Genomic DNA, 18,385 nt, shown 5'->3' with positions numbered 1-18,385 from the left:
GAGAGAGAGAGAGAGAGAGAGAGCGAGCGAGCGCAATGAAACAACAATTTTCTGAAATATCTTCCCAACTTCCTTACAATTCCATTTTCTGGGATGATAACAATTTCCAAATTTAATGTTAAGTCTTTAATAGCATCAAATTCAAAGATGTCACTGTGAATATTTAAAAAAAAAGTCTTTCAAAAATGAAGTTGAGAGTCTTCCTGGCTAATGCAATGCATAGGAATTTTAAATACATAGGATAAAAGAAATTTTTTCCCTGATGTCAATGAGCCACTTGATCATGCTGAAGGAGAAATAGTTATATGCCTGGATTTGAAATTTCTTTTAAGATAAAAACTTTGTTCATCATTCAAAAAATATTTTATGGCCTTAATTGGTTTCCAGGAAGGTCAAGGACATTCTTAAAGCATTTTTATTATTCCTGTATCTCTAGTGAGAATTATATCGACAATTTTATTCCAAGAATCATCAAATCTTTAGTCTTATGAGAAAACACTACCAACAACAAGATAAAGAGAATAACACAAGACTTCCCCCTTCTAATGACAAAAATACATTCATAATTCACTTTTCATGAATTATACTTCATCGTGAATTTCTTGTATGGTCTTTTTCATCTAGTAAAGCCAAACAGACAAACAGACAACATGGACTTAAAGACCTAAAGCAAGGCTTGAGCTCGCCTCTGGTGCACTTGGACGCAGCCAGCTTTTGGAGTCTGGTCAAGGATGCCCTGTGTGTGCTACTGAGTCGTTATCTGTCCCAGGAGGATAACCAGCAAATGTCACTTGATGCTGTATATATGATTAATGGTTGCTATTAATTTTCAGCAGCAATTTATTTGTATTTTTAATATAATCATGTGTTTTCGAGTGAAAAACACATTTTTCAACCTTTCCATCTAAGATAAAAATGTCCAAATTCCTTGGAGGTCACCAAGATGCTGCATAGTATGGTTACCTGCTTTCACTCTGATAGCTGGTGGCGTCTCTGACACATGCTAGGTTCCCCTTTTACCCAAAGAAATACTAGAAAAATACCACTATGGGGAATTTGCTAATTATTAAAAGCATTTTTTTTTAACCAACAGTGTCCACTTCCTAAACTCAGCCATGCCCTAGTTTATCATGGCAATGATCAGAAAACTCAGCCTTCAGTGTTAAGGCTCCTCAAGGTAATACAATTTTGACATCACAGTTATTACAGAATGTCCATTGTATGATGCCATGATAGTTGACATTCTCAACAATGTGTCTAGTGCATTGATGAGTGAACGCACTCTAGTTAGCCTAATGTGAAGTAAAAAGAAAAGTACTGATAGTTTTCCAGATTCTGCCCCCCCTGCCCCCCCCATATCAAGGAATTGTTCCATCATTTTCAGCTGCTCAGGAAGACTCAGAAACTTAGCTCATCCTTAAATGACCCTTTTCTTACCTCTCTAAACAGTTTCCTACTGAACAAGGCTGATTTTCTGTGTTTAGGCTCTACTGTTGCAGAAGCCCTGCAACACTGGTTACTCCCCGTGCACAGTCTCGTTTCACGATCTCGTGCACACGATCGTTTCAGCCTGCATCCCTGTTGCTCAAACCTCTCCTCAGTTCAACATGACTCTTGACCAAAGCTGAAGATTCTTTCTGTGGGCTTCAAGGCCCTGGTGCTTCACAGGAATCACTCCTACTGAACTACCTGCTTCGCTTAGGGCTCCTTTCTTTCAGCTCAACTTCTGTCTTGTTTTCTCTCAGATCCTTGCATGCCATACACCTTCCCACATTGCTACTTTCCCCCTATTGGCCATGTTTTCTTCCCCTTTGGATTGGTTATTTACTATTCATCTATTGATTTTCAGTCTGCTTTGAAATTCTGTGAAAGCTTTCCTGGTCTCTCTCTCTCTCTCTCTCTCTCTCTCTCTCTCTCTCTCTGTTCTTTCACAACTTCATACAGGTCTATATCCAAGAGTATACAGACCCAGGCTCTTTATTATGCTGCCTCAGAACTATAGCCCAATAGTATATTTCAGCCCATTGCACCCTAGGTACCTTCCTTCACAGACCTTAGTTAATTACAAAATATCAAATTTATTTAAGAAGAATATATCTATACTCAGTTCACAAATCATGTCATGAATTTTTACCTTTCCATTATAAAACTATAAGAAAAATGTTAGCACCTTCATAAAACATCATTAATAAAGTGTTATCAATATTATTAATATGAGATTCATTAATAAACATTTGACAAAGGAACATTTAAGTGAATTACTGATCCTTTGACTTGATTGGGATAAGATAGTTGTATTTTCTTACTAATTTTTATTTAGTGAGTTGACTATCATTATATTAATTAGGGCTTCTGTTGCTGTAATGGAACACCATGACCAAAATCAACTTAAAGAGGAAAGAGTTTATCTTACTTCATAGTTTGTAGTCTATTATCCAGAGAAGTAAGGGCAGGAACCCACGGAAGTGACCTGGAGGCAGGAACTGAAGCGGAGGCCACAGAGGAGTGCTGCTTACTGGCTTGTTCCTCCTGGCCTGCTCAGTGTGCTTCCTTATACCATCGAGGACCACCTGTCCAGGGGTGGTGCCACCCACAGAGGGCTGATCCATCTCATAGAGATCATTAATCGTACTAATACCCCACAGGGTTTCCAACACACAAATCTTATGGAGTCATCTTCTTTAAGATTCCCTCTTTCAGATAATGTCTATGTTTGTGTCAATTTGACAAGACCAAAGAGCACACTCTTGTTTGAAGATATTCAGTCTCTTGACTCCACAGAATTACTTTGAGGATGATGCAGTTAATATCTGAAGGTTGCACTTTTTGTCACCTCAAATAAAGCCTGTGGAACTGTGTTCAGAATTTTCAAATAAATAGAAACAATAAAATTTTAAATTCTATGCAGGTTGTTTTCATTAAGAGTCATTAAATTTGTAATGGTTAAGATTCTTATGAAATACTGGTTCTTATTTTGGAATCATTACCGTTGCTTGCCTCTTTATGAAAAGTTTATAGTACATTAGCTTAGTTGCTAATCTTACTGCATGAAATCAAAGCTAACAGAGCAGCAGCGAAATGGGCACAAGGCAAATGTGAGACAAGAGCTGGGCTCGGGTCTGGCTATCCACCTGAAGATGGTCTTGAATTGCTGAGAGAACTCAATCCTGTGAGTCAGTCTACTGATGCACATCAGCTAGGATACACCTCTGAGCTGACCCACTGTAGAGAAAGATGCTAGAATCTGGCCTACATACATATTTTGGTGCTATTGAAAGCTAATACTTCATCTCTCCTTGCTCTCTGTTCCCTGTCTGCTGTGTCCAGAATTATGTTAGTTGCAATTAGTTCTCTCTCTTGTAACAATTGCAGTCTTGCATCACAACATTCTAAATGCGTAAGGTACTGTGCATTGGTACACTGCTCATTATGTAGCATGTTTTTACATATTGTGTCCAGTTGGTTTTGGAATTCTTACTGAAAGGTTTAAATATGAGAGATTATTATTTTTAGCTAAATAGAATTAATTTTCAAAATGAAACCAACAATTCTTTGAAAATAAGGAATGAAAGACCATTTTAGTTTTATTCATAATATTTAAACTGAACATATTAAGGCAAAGAGCTATAAGACAGGTAAGTCTAATTATAAACATAGCATTTGGGATAACTTTAAAAAATATAATAGGGCAATAAAAATTATTTAAAATATTTTGCTTGAATTGCAATCAAATTTAATCAGTTAGGCATTAATTAAGCTCTAATAATGTACTTCAGTATCTTTCCTAAGTAGTGTGATCCATTTCCCCTTCATCCAGTTTGAATTGTGCACATTATGGTGTCATCATCATTTTAAAGCATACTAAGAAAATGACAGAGCTGCAAAATTAAAATAAATGATTAATGATATTTTTTTCATGTTTTATACTAATAGGTATTACTGGGTTTTTAAATTAATAGAGCTGTCAAGCAATGAACCGAAATGGAAATTATATATTCCAGAAACACCTAGAGATGACACTGTGGAATATTTTAAGTTTTAATTAGGAGGGGCAGTTGTTTTGTCCCCTGTAACCACTGAAAATTAATTGGAAATTAGTCACCACCAGTGCGTTTTTTTCCTTTAACAACCTGAAATGAGGAGACGGCAGCTTTATGCCTTGCCAGTCTTGTTTGGGGGCCAGACCGCGCAGGCAGTAAATTGCATTGTCAATTACAAAAAAACAACAACTGTTGTGAAATTAGGAAAAATTAGGTACAGGTAAACAGAACTAATTAATGCACAAGTAACAAAGGAACACATAAAATAATACCCGCCTAAACACTAACTTGTCAGTCTTTGAAAAAAATTAAAGTTTAGAAATGTAAATGTATGCAACATCTTTACCAATTAAGACTTAGTTAAAGGGTGCGTGCACTGTGCTTTATCTTAACCTCGTTTGCAGCATTCTTTCTATTGACACCTTAGATTGTCGTGCACCCCTAGTAGCAGCACTTTGCTTGATCAAGTGTATTTCATGTTAATTTCACAGTCCTCCAAATAGGAATACAGATACTCACTAAGTAACAAAATGTAGTATTTCCTTCAGTGGGGAGTTATCACTTTTCTGTATTTACATATTTAGGCCCAATGTCATTTCTTTTGTTCCTTTGCTATGTATTTACTTATTTTATTCTTTGACAGGTTCATTATTGTACATGATGATTTTTTCACCCCATCATCCTGTCTCATGCTCCCCACTCCTGCTGAAACCCTTTTCACAGCAGGTCTCTCTTCGACTTTCTTATCGTGTGTGTGTGTGTGTGTGTGTGTGTGTGTGTGTGTGTCCTACTAAGTTCAACTAGGATTATTTACATGGGTGTGGGTGGGAAGATTATTTACTGGAACATAGGCAATGTCCCATGTATCATTGGCTACACCACTAGAGAAAGTGACATCTCTTCCTCTAACAACTCTTAACTGTCAGTCGTCAGGGAAACGTGTGTAGGCCCAGTCCAATTTCTAGGCACACACACAAATTCACTATTTGCATTTTTCTACTTATAATTTATGGATTACTCATTTTCATTCATAACTAAAAAAATACATTTGCTTCTTGCTGGATCTGTTCCACACCCTTATAAAGTAAACGATTAGAACAGTACAAGATTCTCTGAAACTAATATCTGTCAACTCAGGAATGAGACAAGCAGGAAACAAAAGAAAGGACTGCCAAACTTTGCCAAGACAAAGTAGGACAGCCCTTCACAGATAAGCCTGACAGATTTGCTAGGCCTGTAGGCCAAAGATGGATGCCCCAATGTTGCAGAGGCTCTGTCACATGAGGAGTTGGTGAAGTAAGAGGTAGTGGCTGTGGCTTGCTCTGCTTCTCTGATCTTTCAGGTTTCACCATGATGTCAGGCTCCAGGTTTTTATTATCAGGCCATTTAGGATTTGTGCAACACAGGAGAGCCAAGTTACAGTAGCTCTATAACTGTCAAAGAGAAAATGATCAACCTGGTGCTTCAGCCATTACTTAATAGTACTTAAAGTTAATCAGTTTAGTGTAAGGGCCTGAAGAGATTCAAGTGAGGAAAATTTACCGATAATTTTACAACATTCATCTATTCTGAATAAATTCTGATCTAATTTTGTTTTTAGATGATTATTAAACATAATCTATATTATTGTGTCATACTGTCATTTTCCTGTGAGATCATCTGCAAATTCTAGTGGAAAACAATGAAACTCACTATTTCTTTTTCTGTAACACTGTCCAAATCTTAGATATATGTCAGACTTTGTCCCATCATAAAATCAGATGGATTTTTCCTCTTCTTTCCAGTTCCATCTAAGATTATGGTAAAGTTACTCTAAATATAAAACAAGAAGAAGTCAGGTGAGGTGGCACATACCTCTAAGCCTAGCACTCAGGTAGGCAGACCTCTGTGAGTTCAAGGCCAGTCTAGTTCTACATAGTTCCAGAACAGCCAGAGCTACATAGTGAGCTCTTGTCTCAAAAAACCAAAACCAAAACGACAAACAAAATCAAAGAAATAAAAACCAAACCAAAGCCGGGCGTTGGTGGCGCACGCCTTTAATCCCAGCACTCGGGAGGCAGAGCCAGGCGGATCTCTGTGAGTTCGAGGCCAGCCTGGGCTACCAAGTGAGCGCCAGGAAAGGCGTAAAGCTACACAGAGAAACCCTGTCTCGAAAAACCAAAAAAAAAAAAAAAAACCAAACAACAAATGAACAACAACACCCCCCCCCCACACACACACACACACAAAAAAAACCAACTAACCAACCAATAAAGGAACAAAAACCCAGGAAGAAATTTCAAGGGCATTAAATTAAAATTAAAAGTACTATAAAAATACAGTACTAAACTTACACCATAAAATCATTGTTTCTTTCTTTGTGTTACTAAATACCATCAGTCATAATCTCAACAACCTTACACTATCCCCTTGTGATGTGTAGTAATTGATGTCAGTAGTAAGAGAGTCTTTTCAAGAACCTTAAGTAACTCTTAAACCCAGAGGCCATGTAAACCACAGAAGAGGAGACCTTGTGCTCTGGACTGCCTTTATTTCCCCTTTACCCAGAGGGAGAGACACTTAACTTCCTAAGTGGGTTTTTTTTTTTCCCTCCCTCCTTACAGAAATTCCATAAAACATTGCTTTCAAGGAGTGAAAAGTATTTTTAACTTCTGACTGCATGCAATTTCTGCTAAAGTGCAAGAAAAGTTGACTATTTCGGTTGCAGATGCCAGCTTGCTCAAAATAACATTTAAAATAGTAAAACCTAGAATGGTTTTCAAATAAAAACTGATGAAAAGAAGTTGTTAACAAAATGGCTGTGATTCTGTCAAACAGAGTGGCAAGGCCTTAGAATTTCTAATCTGTCTTTAGTCCTCAGGCTGGGGGTCGTGACTTAAATAGTAAATTTAAGGAGATCCAAATGCTGTATTAAAAAAGGACAAATCCAGAGTGGGGTTTTTGTTGCTCAAATCTGTCCCATTCTCTCCTAATTCTTCCCGGGTATTGTTATTTGAATGAAGGAATTTCTTGGTGGGAACTGCTCCATGTTGGAGTTGACTTTAAGAATGTGTGTTGTTGTTGTTATTCTTTTAAAAACCCAAAGATCTAGGAATGTGGCTTAGTTGGTAAAGTGCTTGCCTAGCATGCATGCAGCCCTGGGCTTGATGGCCCACACTGCCTCAATCTGGACTTGATAGCATAGCCTTGGACTCTGAGCTGTTGAGTGATCGAGAAGGAAAACTATAAATTCAAGGTCAGTCTTAGCTATACAACAGTTGAAACAAGCCTGACTGTGGTTACATAACACCTTGTACAAGTACAATGAAATAAAAAATAAAAACAAAAGCAATATAAACACATAAAACAAAACAGGTATGAAATGCCTATTTGCATGGTATTTCCAAACAGAGAGCAATTTCATGCCTTTCAACTGCACAGACTTTGAGAAGATCATTAAAACAACCTCTTCTTAAACTAGCTTCTTGAGTATCAATACCCTGGTCAGGGCAAAGAGGAAGTGGCCGGCATCTTCCTGGACTGACTGGTTATTGGACAGCCATGCTTCTTTCCTATCAGCAATATTCAGAAAGCTTCTGAGGCCGGCTCCTCTCTTCTCTGAACCTGCTGTCCTTTGGCAAACAAGTATAAGACCAGATGACATGAAGAGCAGTGGAAAGGGGCTTGGCAAGAGTCCTATAACTCTGCCTCATGACCTTGGATAGCACTTAACCTGAACTTCACAGTCTAAAAGTCTCCTACTCTGTCATGTCCAATAGTCATGGAAATGTTTCCACATACAAAACAATCTTCAAAGAAAATATCTGTGTGCTTACTGAATCATTACTGAAGCACAGAAATATCTGAGATAGTAACGTTTTCTTTATAGGTAAGTGTGAGAGCGTTAAAGCTGTTATGGTCAAGAATTTTCACTCAAGCAAGGTAGACACTGTCTTAAATTGCCCAAATACAGTGCTAAGTTGTGGCAAAAAAAAAAAAAATGAAAATTTTAAGAATGAATATGATTTTTAACTTAGTCAAGTTTTAGGGCATTTATAAGACTTGTTTAGAGGTTTTGAAAGAGATATGGAAGTGGAAAATATATTGTGAAATTTCCAAGTCAGCAGATGGACACTTGTGGATAATATGCTGACATGATGGAGGGAATTCAAACAGATCTCAAAACAGCCCTAGGCAATAAAACCTGATGCAGAGGGGCAGGGTCCTTCCTTAAGTAAAAATTAAGTCAGAGGCACTGCACTCTCCCTGACAGTACTGCAGACCCTGGACAGACAGCTTGAGGCAGCTATCAGAGAGGCTGAAAAGCCAGCCAGGCTGATTTGGGGAAAATTCAGAGCGTGAAGTGGACCAAATTAAGCACAAGGTTTGTGAGTGCCACCCCATCTTTCTTGTACTTCCTGGCTTGCATTTAAAGACAACTATTTTATTTATAGCAGATGTGCATCCCAAGTACATCCAGGAAGGCTGAAGAGAAATTGTATTTTTCTTATTCAAGGAGTAGGAAGCAAGAACCCTCTGCATTAGAGATTAGTGAGGTGACTGCTGCCCCCCCACACACACACACACCACTCTAATGCCTTCCATCTTGTCTCCTTTCAACTGCATGGCAGAGCCAGGTGCCTAAAACTCAGAAGAGGAGAACTCTCCTCTGATAGAGAAGTTATGGCCTCAGAAGAACAAGGAAAAGCCCTGTCTGTCTATATCCCCCAAGTGTTCAGAGTAAGCTCCGTTTTAAATGTTCTGCATGCTTTTCTTTTCTTTTGCCTGTTTGCTTTCTAAAGAGAGTGGAAAAGATGTGGAATTGGGTGAGTGGATGGATGAGAAGGTAGGGAAGATTTGAGAGGAGATGAGGGAGGAAAAACTGCCAACATATTTCACAAACCCCCTAAAACAGTGTATAGACTATTGCTATAATTACTGTCTGCCTCCCAGAGGGTGAAGAGAAGTACCTGTTGCTGAAGACACTACATACCTTGGTCAGAGGACTCAGTCAATTTGAGCTGGATCTGACCTGAAAGCCTCCTGTCTGAAGTCTAGCTTTATATAATACAAGAAGGTGCTATGCAAGATTCGAAAGCAGGAAAGTAATAATTAGTCCTATGCAGCTGTGGTGCCTATGAAGCCCAACAATGACTAGCAAGGTGTCCTTAAAGGTGCATTGGTGGCATTCATAGGCTGTGGGATGTCTTTCTGTATGCTGTGAATATGTGTGGCTCCCATTGGATAATAAATAAAGCTGCATTGGCATATGGCAGGGCAGGATAAGGTTAGGTGGTACATTCAAACTGAAGAATAGAGGAAGAAGGGTGGAGTTGAGGGAGACTCAAGCCCACTACTGAAGGAGCAACAAGATATCAGTAGACTGGTAATGCCACGGCCACATGGAAACATACAGATTTATAGAAATGGGTTAATTTGGGGCTGGAGAGATGGCTCAGAGGTTAAGGGCACTGGCTGCTCTTCCAGAGGTCCTGAGTTCAATTCCCAGCAACCACATGGTGGCTCACAACTATCTGTAATGAGATCTAGTGCCCTCTTCTGGCCTGCAGGACACATGCACACAAAACACTGTAGCTGTATACATAATAAATAAATAAATCTTTAAAAAAATGGGTTAATTTAAGATGAAAGAGCTAGTTAGCAAGATGCCTGAGCCATAGGCCATGCAGTTTGTAATTAATATAAGCTTCTGAGTAATTATTTTATAAGTGGCTGTAGGACCATGGGTAGGAAAGATTTGTCTGGATTTCTGGGCAAGGCAGGATTGGAGAAATTTCCGGCTATATTCCTACCCTGGCAGTTACCAAAAGCTGTCTAATTGGATGTAATGTTCACTCAGCAGGATGGGAATAATGTATATAACTGAAAAGCTAGGCAGCTACAGGTGCTTAGCGAGGTCATGGATCTTAGAGAACCTACTACTACTACTTCCTAATTGCAGTCTAAATAATTATCATCAAACCCACGGAGAAATGTAGCTTTCACCCCCATTAAACAAAGTTCTCTTTGCAGCAACAGAGCCTATTATAGACAACTACCACCGGACACAATGCAGAAATCAACTGATTGTGGGGTGCTTAACACCACTGGATACATCTGTGATTCAACCCCTATACCCAAGGCTCAGGAAACATATTAGAAACATGTCCAAGAAGACTAATGAGTTTGCTGTGAGACTGTGTCTCCTAGAAATAGCAGGGAAGCCACACTCATGAAATCTCACTAACATGGCTGCCTAAACAAGACCTGTTCAATGACACAACCAATAGATAAGCCAACATAGAAGGGAAACATTTCACAGTTGCCCTACCCCTACACAAAGGACTACTGACCACTAATGACTGCTAAGAGAGGGATGATTAGTCTTACCCAAGGATGAGCACCTCATTTAGTTATCCAGTACCACATACTCTGCCATGAACTCATATACACACAAGCAACACTGAATGGACCCAGCAGGTCATATTTATATATTTATGCATATATATGTAAAAATAACAATCAAAGAAAAAGTGAGCATGAATTTGAGAGAGAATAGGGAGAGTATGGGAAGGGATGGAGGGAGAAAAGGGTGGTATGATTATATTTTAATAAAATTTATTTAAATTTATGTGTGTTAACTCTTTAGGTAAGTCAGCATGGACTGACTTTCAAGGACACAGTGATGTTCGACAGCTGAACTAGAGAATGGACACCACTGGGTTTCCAGACAGGTCTACAGGACTTTCATACACCAGATGAAATCAGAACACTGATGTAAAGACTGAAAACTGAGCTGGTTCTGTAAACAGAGAAGACAGACAGGCACTTGTGACCTGCCAGCTCCCTGTTAAAATGAGAACAATGACAACAAACCAATGTTCGCCGTAGGAATTTAACAAAAACAAGATTTAAAAACAAAAAACAAAAAACAACCTCATACCGTGGTGTTTTAGGTGCTCAGAATATAACACATAAATAGTCAGAAAAACCTCAAAAAATCCCACAGGAAAAAGGCAGCCAGTAGCCAGGCAGTAGTGGCACATACCTTTAATCCAGCATTCAGGAGACAGAGGCAGGTGGATCTCTGTGAGTTCAAGGCCATCCTGGGCTACAGAGTGAGTCCCAGGAAAGGTGCAAAGCTACACAGAGAAACCCCATCTCGAAAAACAAAAAATAAAAAACAAAAACAAACAAACCAAAAAAGGCAGCCAGTGATTGAAACTCTGAGGTGACATAAATATTAATCTTCTTAAGCAAGGATTTAGCAGCTATTATACCTGTGTTCTAAGGAGTAGTGGAAAAATTTGTAAAAGAATACTAAGATAGCAATCAGTTGAGACTGTCTTATGTTTTGATGTTTTGAGATTATTTCTCATGTAGCCATAGTGGGCTTTGGAATTGCTTTATTGTCAAGGATGACAATATAATGATTCTTGATGATATTCTGATATACTCAGAGATGAGTGCCTTATCCAGTCATCATCAGAGAGGCTTCCTTTAGCAGCAGATGGGATCTTATGCCTAGATCCACAGTCAGACATTAGGTGAGAGAGAGTCTAAGTTGGAGGTCTCCATCAAATCCCTCCCCTCTTAGCTCAGGAAATCCTACAGAAGAGGAGGTAGAAAGACTGTAAGAGCCACAGGAAATTGAGGACACCAGGAGAACAAGGACCTACATCAATGAAGCAAGATGCATATGAACTCACACAGACTGAAGTAGCAAGCACAGGGTCTAAAAGGGTCCACACCAGGTCCTCTGCATATATATTATAGCTATTTGTTTAGTATTTTTATGGAACTCCTGACTGTGAGAACAAGAGGGTCTCTGACTCTTATGCTTATTCTTGGGACTCTTTTCCTCCTGTTGGGTTGCCATGTCTAACTTCAATATGATAGTTTTTTTTTTTTTACTTCTTCTTATTCTATTTTATTTGTTATATTTGGCTGTTATCTCTGAGAAGCCTTTTCTTTACTAATGAGAGACAGAAAGAGAGTGGATTGGAGGTGAGGTGAGGTGAGGTGAGGGAAACTAGGAAGAATAGAGGGAGGGGAAACTATAATCAGGACACACAATATGAAAAAAAGAGTATATTTTCAATAAAATAAAAAAAAACAAATTACAGTCAACATTAGCTGAAATGTACGCCAATCCTGTGTCTCGGAAAGCAGGAGGGAGAGGCTGCTGATTGACTGGTGGTCTGGTTGGAGAGTAAAGAACCTCAAAACAAAAAATGGGATTTCAAGTATAGCACTGAAGGAAGTTGCAACAATAGGAAACCTCTAGGAACTGACTCCTACAGTGCACAATGGCTTATCTCAGCTCCAGGAGGATGATAATTTAACACTATGACAAGGATGCTCAATTGCATTCTCAGGGAAATGAGGAGGCATTGAATTTGAAAATCACAAGAGTCATAGCATCATAACAGCAGTGTTCAGTGTTACTTGGGGCCAGCAGTGTGATGAATGGCTTTAGTTATATTGAGAAATATAACTCAATGCATTAAATAATGATAAAATATTATTTGACAAAAGATGGCACTCTGATATAAATGACAGTTTAGTCAATTATTATTTCTAGATATACTTTAAGGCTTTACGAGATGACCAAATGACAAGACAAAACACCACTGTGAATTCATAAGGCAGTAAAGCCAACAGCCTGCTTCTCTCTATTATTATCTGGCCTTGGGTAAGGTACTTGACTTCTCCAGCTTCAGGTTTTCCTATTTTAATTTGTCATATGGAATTATGATAACCTTATTGATTTTAATAGTTTTTTTTGAAAATTAAATAAATAATGAATGTGAGTACATTGAACATAAACATTTAATGGATATTAATAAGTATTTACTTAATAAATGCTAGGTATCATTGCCATCTTCCCTTTGAATAGCTCAAAGTATTTCAAATGTTTGGAAGTCTATTTGCCCTAATCTTTATGACCCTAAATTGCTGTATGTGAGAAAAATTCACATTTACAAAATTTTCCATTTTGGGTCCTAAAAGTCTGAGACAAATTGTATTTACCAAGTGATACAGAGTAAGCAATTTAAACTTATGGTTACTCTTAATAACAAAACCAACCACTACGTGAAATATTAATCAGCCGCACCATTCCTCTTTTTAATGAGTCTGTCTTTTAAAGGATTTGTGTTTATGGGGTCAAAATGAAGATGAACTCTAAGGAAGCGGAGTGGCAGGGCGATAGGAAAAAGGCAAATCCTTTCTAGAGAAGCGTGGTAGCAAAGGCTGAAGTGGTCAGTGCCCAACTGTAATGGCTGACAGTCCAAGACAGGATCCTGGTAGTCATGTCAGAGAAGAGCATCTCATGGAGTTGCCTGCACAGTGGAAATTCAGGCTGCAGGCTTGCCTGAGGAACATCATAGATCGTGTCTCATACAAGGCAACTCAGGACTGTCAGATCAGAAGGTCCAGGCTATTCTACATGCTGAAGGCATTTAACATGGGAAAGCAAAATGGAGCAAGCAAGTTCCAGGGGAGGAATACAGAAGGGCTAGGGAGAGCATATGTATATAAGTGCCTCTTGAAAGTCAGCTGGATGTCAGCTACCATTCTGATGAACATTCATATTTCAACTGTGGTCATTTTACAACTTAATTATGGTCTGTTTTTGGCTTTCTGCAAAGTGCAAGAAAGTTTCAGGAATCCTCTTGTCCTTAATCATAGATCTCCTATTAAAATTCCATGGGGCCGGGCGGTGGTGGCGCACGCCTTTAATCCCAGCACTCGGGAGGCAGAGCCAGGTAGATCTCTGTGAGTTCGAGGCCAGCCTGGGCTACCAAGTGAGTTCCAGGAAAGGCGCAAAGCTACACAGAGAAACCCTGTCTCGAAAAACCAAAAAAAAAAAAAATTCCATGGGCATCATGCTTTGAGAAGGTGTCACAGGTAATTGACTAAAATGCAGCTATTGGCAATCAGGATTTAAAGTCATTTACAAAATACAGCCTCCAGTAAATACACAAGTAATAACACAGAAGTAGCCAGAGAAATTTAGTTATACCAAAACAGGAAACAGAAGGGTTTAATCTTTGGAGATTGGGAAAGTATTCCTTCCATGATACATTCAAACTCTTTGCTTTGAGAATATAATGAATAAAGATAGCTCAAAATAACTTTTACATGTATTTAGATATGAAAAATATGTGAATGAATTGCTAGCCAAACTACATTATGTTCAGTGAAAGAAGATTTAGTAGAAAGCATGTTTTAAAATGCTATACTACCCCCAAGAAGTATTTAAGAAATTTATAAATTCAAAATGTACTTGGTATTGGCAACCAAATTATGCAGGAGGAGCAGCTCTGTATTCTGAGAGCTCAGTGGGGATCCAAATGATGGTCCATGACTTCTGGGAACTTCTGTCTACAGGGAGGGGAAATTATTGTATTTTCGATGTGATATGGTTGGTGCTATCCCAGGCAGCAGACATAAGACTGAGCTGGAGGTTAGTGGGGTAAAAGAGGGGACAGCAATGGCAGTGTCCACAGAAGGCTCTGTGGACCAGAAGCTGTAAGGACTGTCCCACAGAATGAGCCTTGCCCCTCGGCAGAAAAGGGGGAAAGATTTTACAGACTCTTGGGGAGTACATGGAAATATGCAAAGAAAGAAGTAGAAGAAGAAACTATTAAGACAGCAAACTTGACCTGGTTTCAAACAGAAAGCCATGAAAGGATTCTAAGTAGAAGGTATTATGGTGGAATTACAGTTCACAGTGACTAGGCTAAATGGAATTGGCAAGGTAAATAAATTAAAAGGGAACAACAGCAGAGATGTGAACACATTTAGTCTTTTTCCAGAAGCCAGAAATGTAATGGGGGCAAGTCTGGGATGGTGGTGCTCGTGTTGGGGAAAAAGGAAATGACTGTAGAAATGAAAAATGTGATCAAGTGGTCATATTTATTGGTCATGTTTATCGGTTTGGGGGATATGGAATGTAATGTAGGATGACTTGGATTTCCCACTCTGGAAACACTGGCGAAGTAATGGGCGATGCTCAAAACATCATGGAGAAGAATAAAAATCCTCTGTATCTGGAAGGGAGACAAGGCAGGAGAGCAGGTGTGCAGTGTATTTTGGAGATGCTGCAATAAGGTTCTTGATTCTGTGTAGTCAATTCTCACTTGACAAAGCTTCTCAGCGGTGGCTGCACAGTTATGGAATGAAACCGGACGTAGTCTGTGCCCTGCCTCATCCTACCGTTCTGTTCTGTCTCCCTCCACTCTTCAGGCAGCCCTTTGCATTACACGAATGCCTGTTAATACAGTCAATCTGTTCTGTGCGCTCAGGAGGAAGAAGTTAGAGAATAAAGAGGCTTTAGAATTCACCTTACAGACATCTCTTCCAAACCATCCTTTCAATGTGCATTCTAGAATCAACAGTCTCCCAGTTTAAAGTTGTTTATTAAAATGAGGAAGAAATAGTCGGCTAAAATCCACTCTTTGTCGATGTTGTGAATACTGATATACCGTGATGACAGGGGTAGTTAACAAACATCTGTTGATTGTCTTTAGTGGGAGAATTTAGAAAGTAATGAAAGGAATTGTAAAGTATGAGTTTAAACCGCTTTGGTTTTTGCTTTTCTTGATATTTGTGATGAAGCTTGGTAAAATTCATTAAGTAAACATGATTTGATTTTTTCTTGACATTACTTACCATTTTTCATTCAGATAAATGATACAACTTATTTTAATGTTTTCAGAATCGGTGTTGTTAAGAAGATTTACATTGTTAGCAACCATCACTACAGTAAAGCTCAAGAATCTATATTATCGTGATTTAAAAAAAATAGTATTAATTGATTTAAGAATCAAGACATATGCATTTCTTGCCCTTCTCCACCATCTATTCAATTCAAAAGAAAGCAGACCTTCTGCTTTCCTCTAAAATTATAACTAGAGAAACTCCTTCATAAATTGAATATCAGCTTATGGATATTTAAATTTAGCAAAGAATTTTAACATTCTACAAATTCTTATGTTCTGTAAGAAAAACATTGTGCTATTTTATTGAAGGAAAAAACCCTTCTCTCTAGTTAAACTATACCACTGCTAAGAATATTAAAAATTCTCTTTAGTTAAAATAAAATTTAAAGTTCAAAGTCCCATGTGGTTCTAGGAAAAGTAGAATATTCCAGAATTCAAATTAACATTAGTAAGCTTTTGTGTAGTATAGTTCTTGGATCACTGAGAGTTACAATACATGTTTTAAATGAATAAATATATTTTGAAGAAAAGAAATTTAAATTTAAATTATATAAAATTATTAATTTAACAATTGTAGATTACAATAATTAATAGGTAAAGTGGGCGTCCTGCTACTAATTGAAAGAAAACCTAAAATCAGCATCCAAACTTATATTAAATCAGTTAAACCTATCTAAAATGTTGATTAGTTGTCCACAGACATAGTCCTTCCAGAACTGGAATACAGTAGCTGGTGATTTGCCCAGGGCCTTGCCCAAGAGAGCTCTCAAGTCCCCGGGGACTTCCTCAGCTTGGGATGACAGTGGGATCAGTGGGGAAGAATCACCCTCCGGGTCCAGCTGCATGGCCTTTAGTGACTAATCTGCTAGGTGTTAGCTGTGTAGAACAAGAGAAAAATTTTCAGCTTTCCCACTTCAGTGTGTTGATTCCATAAAACGGAGCTAAATGTAGTGTGTGTGTGTGTGTGTGTGTGTGTGTGTGTGTGTGTGTGTGTGTTGCATGTGTCAATACCGATTAAGTATTTTGATATTTGCACATGTGAAGATCTTAGGAAGTCTAAAGTATCAGCACTGTCATTACTGCTTCTTTACTCTAGACCCCTTCAGCATCTGAAAGAATGCAAAGACCTAAGGGAGGCCTTTGGTTCCACTCTTTGTGTTTTATTTTTACTTACTCTCATGATCAGGACTGAACAACAAGTCTTCTCTTAAAGATGAGAGTACTAGTGTTTCCATGACCATTGCCATCCTCCATCATAAAACTGATCACCATCATGACTACAAATTTACCATAATTTCTACTATAGCCATCATAACCACTATTTCTCTGGTGTTATGAGCATCAGCACATCCATAATATCATTACCATCGTCATTTTTGTTATTGCTACCACCAACACTGGAAACATCACTACTATCCCTAACAGCACAATTACTGCCACCATTAATGTACTGACTAGCTTTGTGCCAACTTGACACAAGCTAAAGTCATCAGAGAGGAGGGAGCCTCATCTGAGAAAATGTCTCCACAATGTAAGGCTGTAGGCATTTTCTTAATTGGTGAGTGATGGCAGGCAGAGGGCCCAGCCCATTGTGAGCTGGGAGTACTGGGTCTATAAGAAAGCAGCCTGAAGCTGGGCAGCAGTTGGCACATGCCTTTAATCCCAGAACTTGGGAGGCAGAGCCAGGCGGATCACTGTGAATTCGAGGCCAGCCTGGTCTACAGAGCGAGATCCAGGACAGACACCAAACCTACACAGAGAAACCCTGTCTACAAAAACCAAATAGTTAGATAGATAGATAGATAGATAGATAGATAGATAGATAGATAGATAGATAGATAGATAAAGAAAGGAAGGAAGGAAGGAAGAAAGAAAAAGAAAGAGAGAGAGAAAGAAAGAAAGAAAGAAAGAAAGAAAGAAAGAAAGAAAGAAAGAAAGAAAGAAAGAAAGAAAGAAAGAAAGAAAGGAAGGAAGGAAGAAAGAACACCCCCATAGCTTCTGCCTCAGCTCCTGCCTCCAGGTTCCTGCTTAGTTTGAGTTTCTGTCTTGATTTTCCCCAATGGGCTGTGATTCAGGGTATGTAAACCAAATGTACCCTGTCCTTCCCAAGTTGCTTTTGGTCATGCTTCATCACAATAGCGACCCTAATGAAGGCAATCAGTAACAATGGCAATACTTAACATCTGTGAGAGTATAAATGTGAATGTGGCAGTCCCATTCCCAGAGTCTAAAGAAGACCAGACAAAGCACAAATGAAATACATATAGTAAGTGAAAGAAAAAAGTTAAAGGATATTTGTAATTTACAGCAAGAGAGGGCAGAAAACATTTGAAAATAACCTGTCCAAGCCTCTGCATCGGACGGTGATAGGAAACTGCACATCTACAGGTAAACATGTAAAAGTCGATCCCCGCCTCTCCCCTTACACAAAAATCAATTCTAAATGAATGAAGGAATTTAATATAAGTCATGAAACTGATAAAAGAGAAAGTAGGGTAAACACTTCAAGACATAGGGAAGAGCTCTGTGAATAGGACTCTCATTCAGGAAATAATGTCAACAATCAACAAAAGGGAATTCATGAAATTAAAAAGTTCCTGAACATCAAGATAATTAGTCAAAGGAATGAAGAGATAA

General features: G+C 38.6%; 1 protein-coding gene across 5 annotated transcripts in view; it reads right to left on the bottom strand.

The window, feature by feature from the left end:
- Dgkb (diacylglycerol kinase beta) overlaps positions 1 to 18,385 on the bottom strand; it is a 717,548-nt gene that overhangs the window by 13,430 nt on the left and 685,733 nt on the right. The gene's annotated exons all lie outside the window — the stretch shown is intronic.

This window comes from Peromyscus leucopus, chromosome 14 (genome assembly GCF_004664715.2).
Source record: "Peromyscus leucopus breed LL Stock chromosome 14, UCI_PerLeu_2.1, whole genome shotgun sequence".
Classification (NCBI taxonomy): domain Eukaryota; kingdom Metazoa; phylum Chordata; class Mammalia; order Rodentia; family Cricetidae; genus Peromyscus; species Peromyscus leucopus.
Note: the sequence above shows the minus strand (reverse complement) of the source record. Positions and strands in the feature narration are given on the sequence as shown.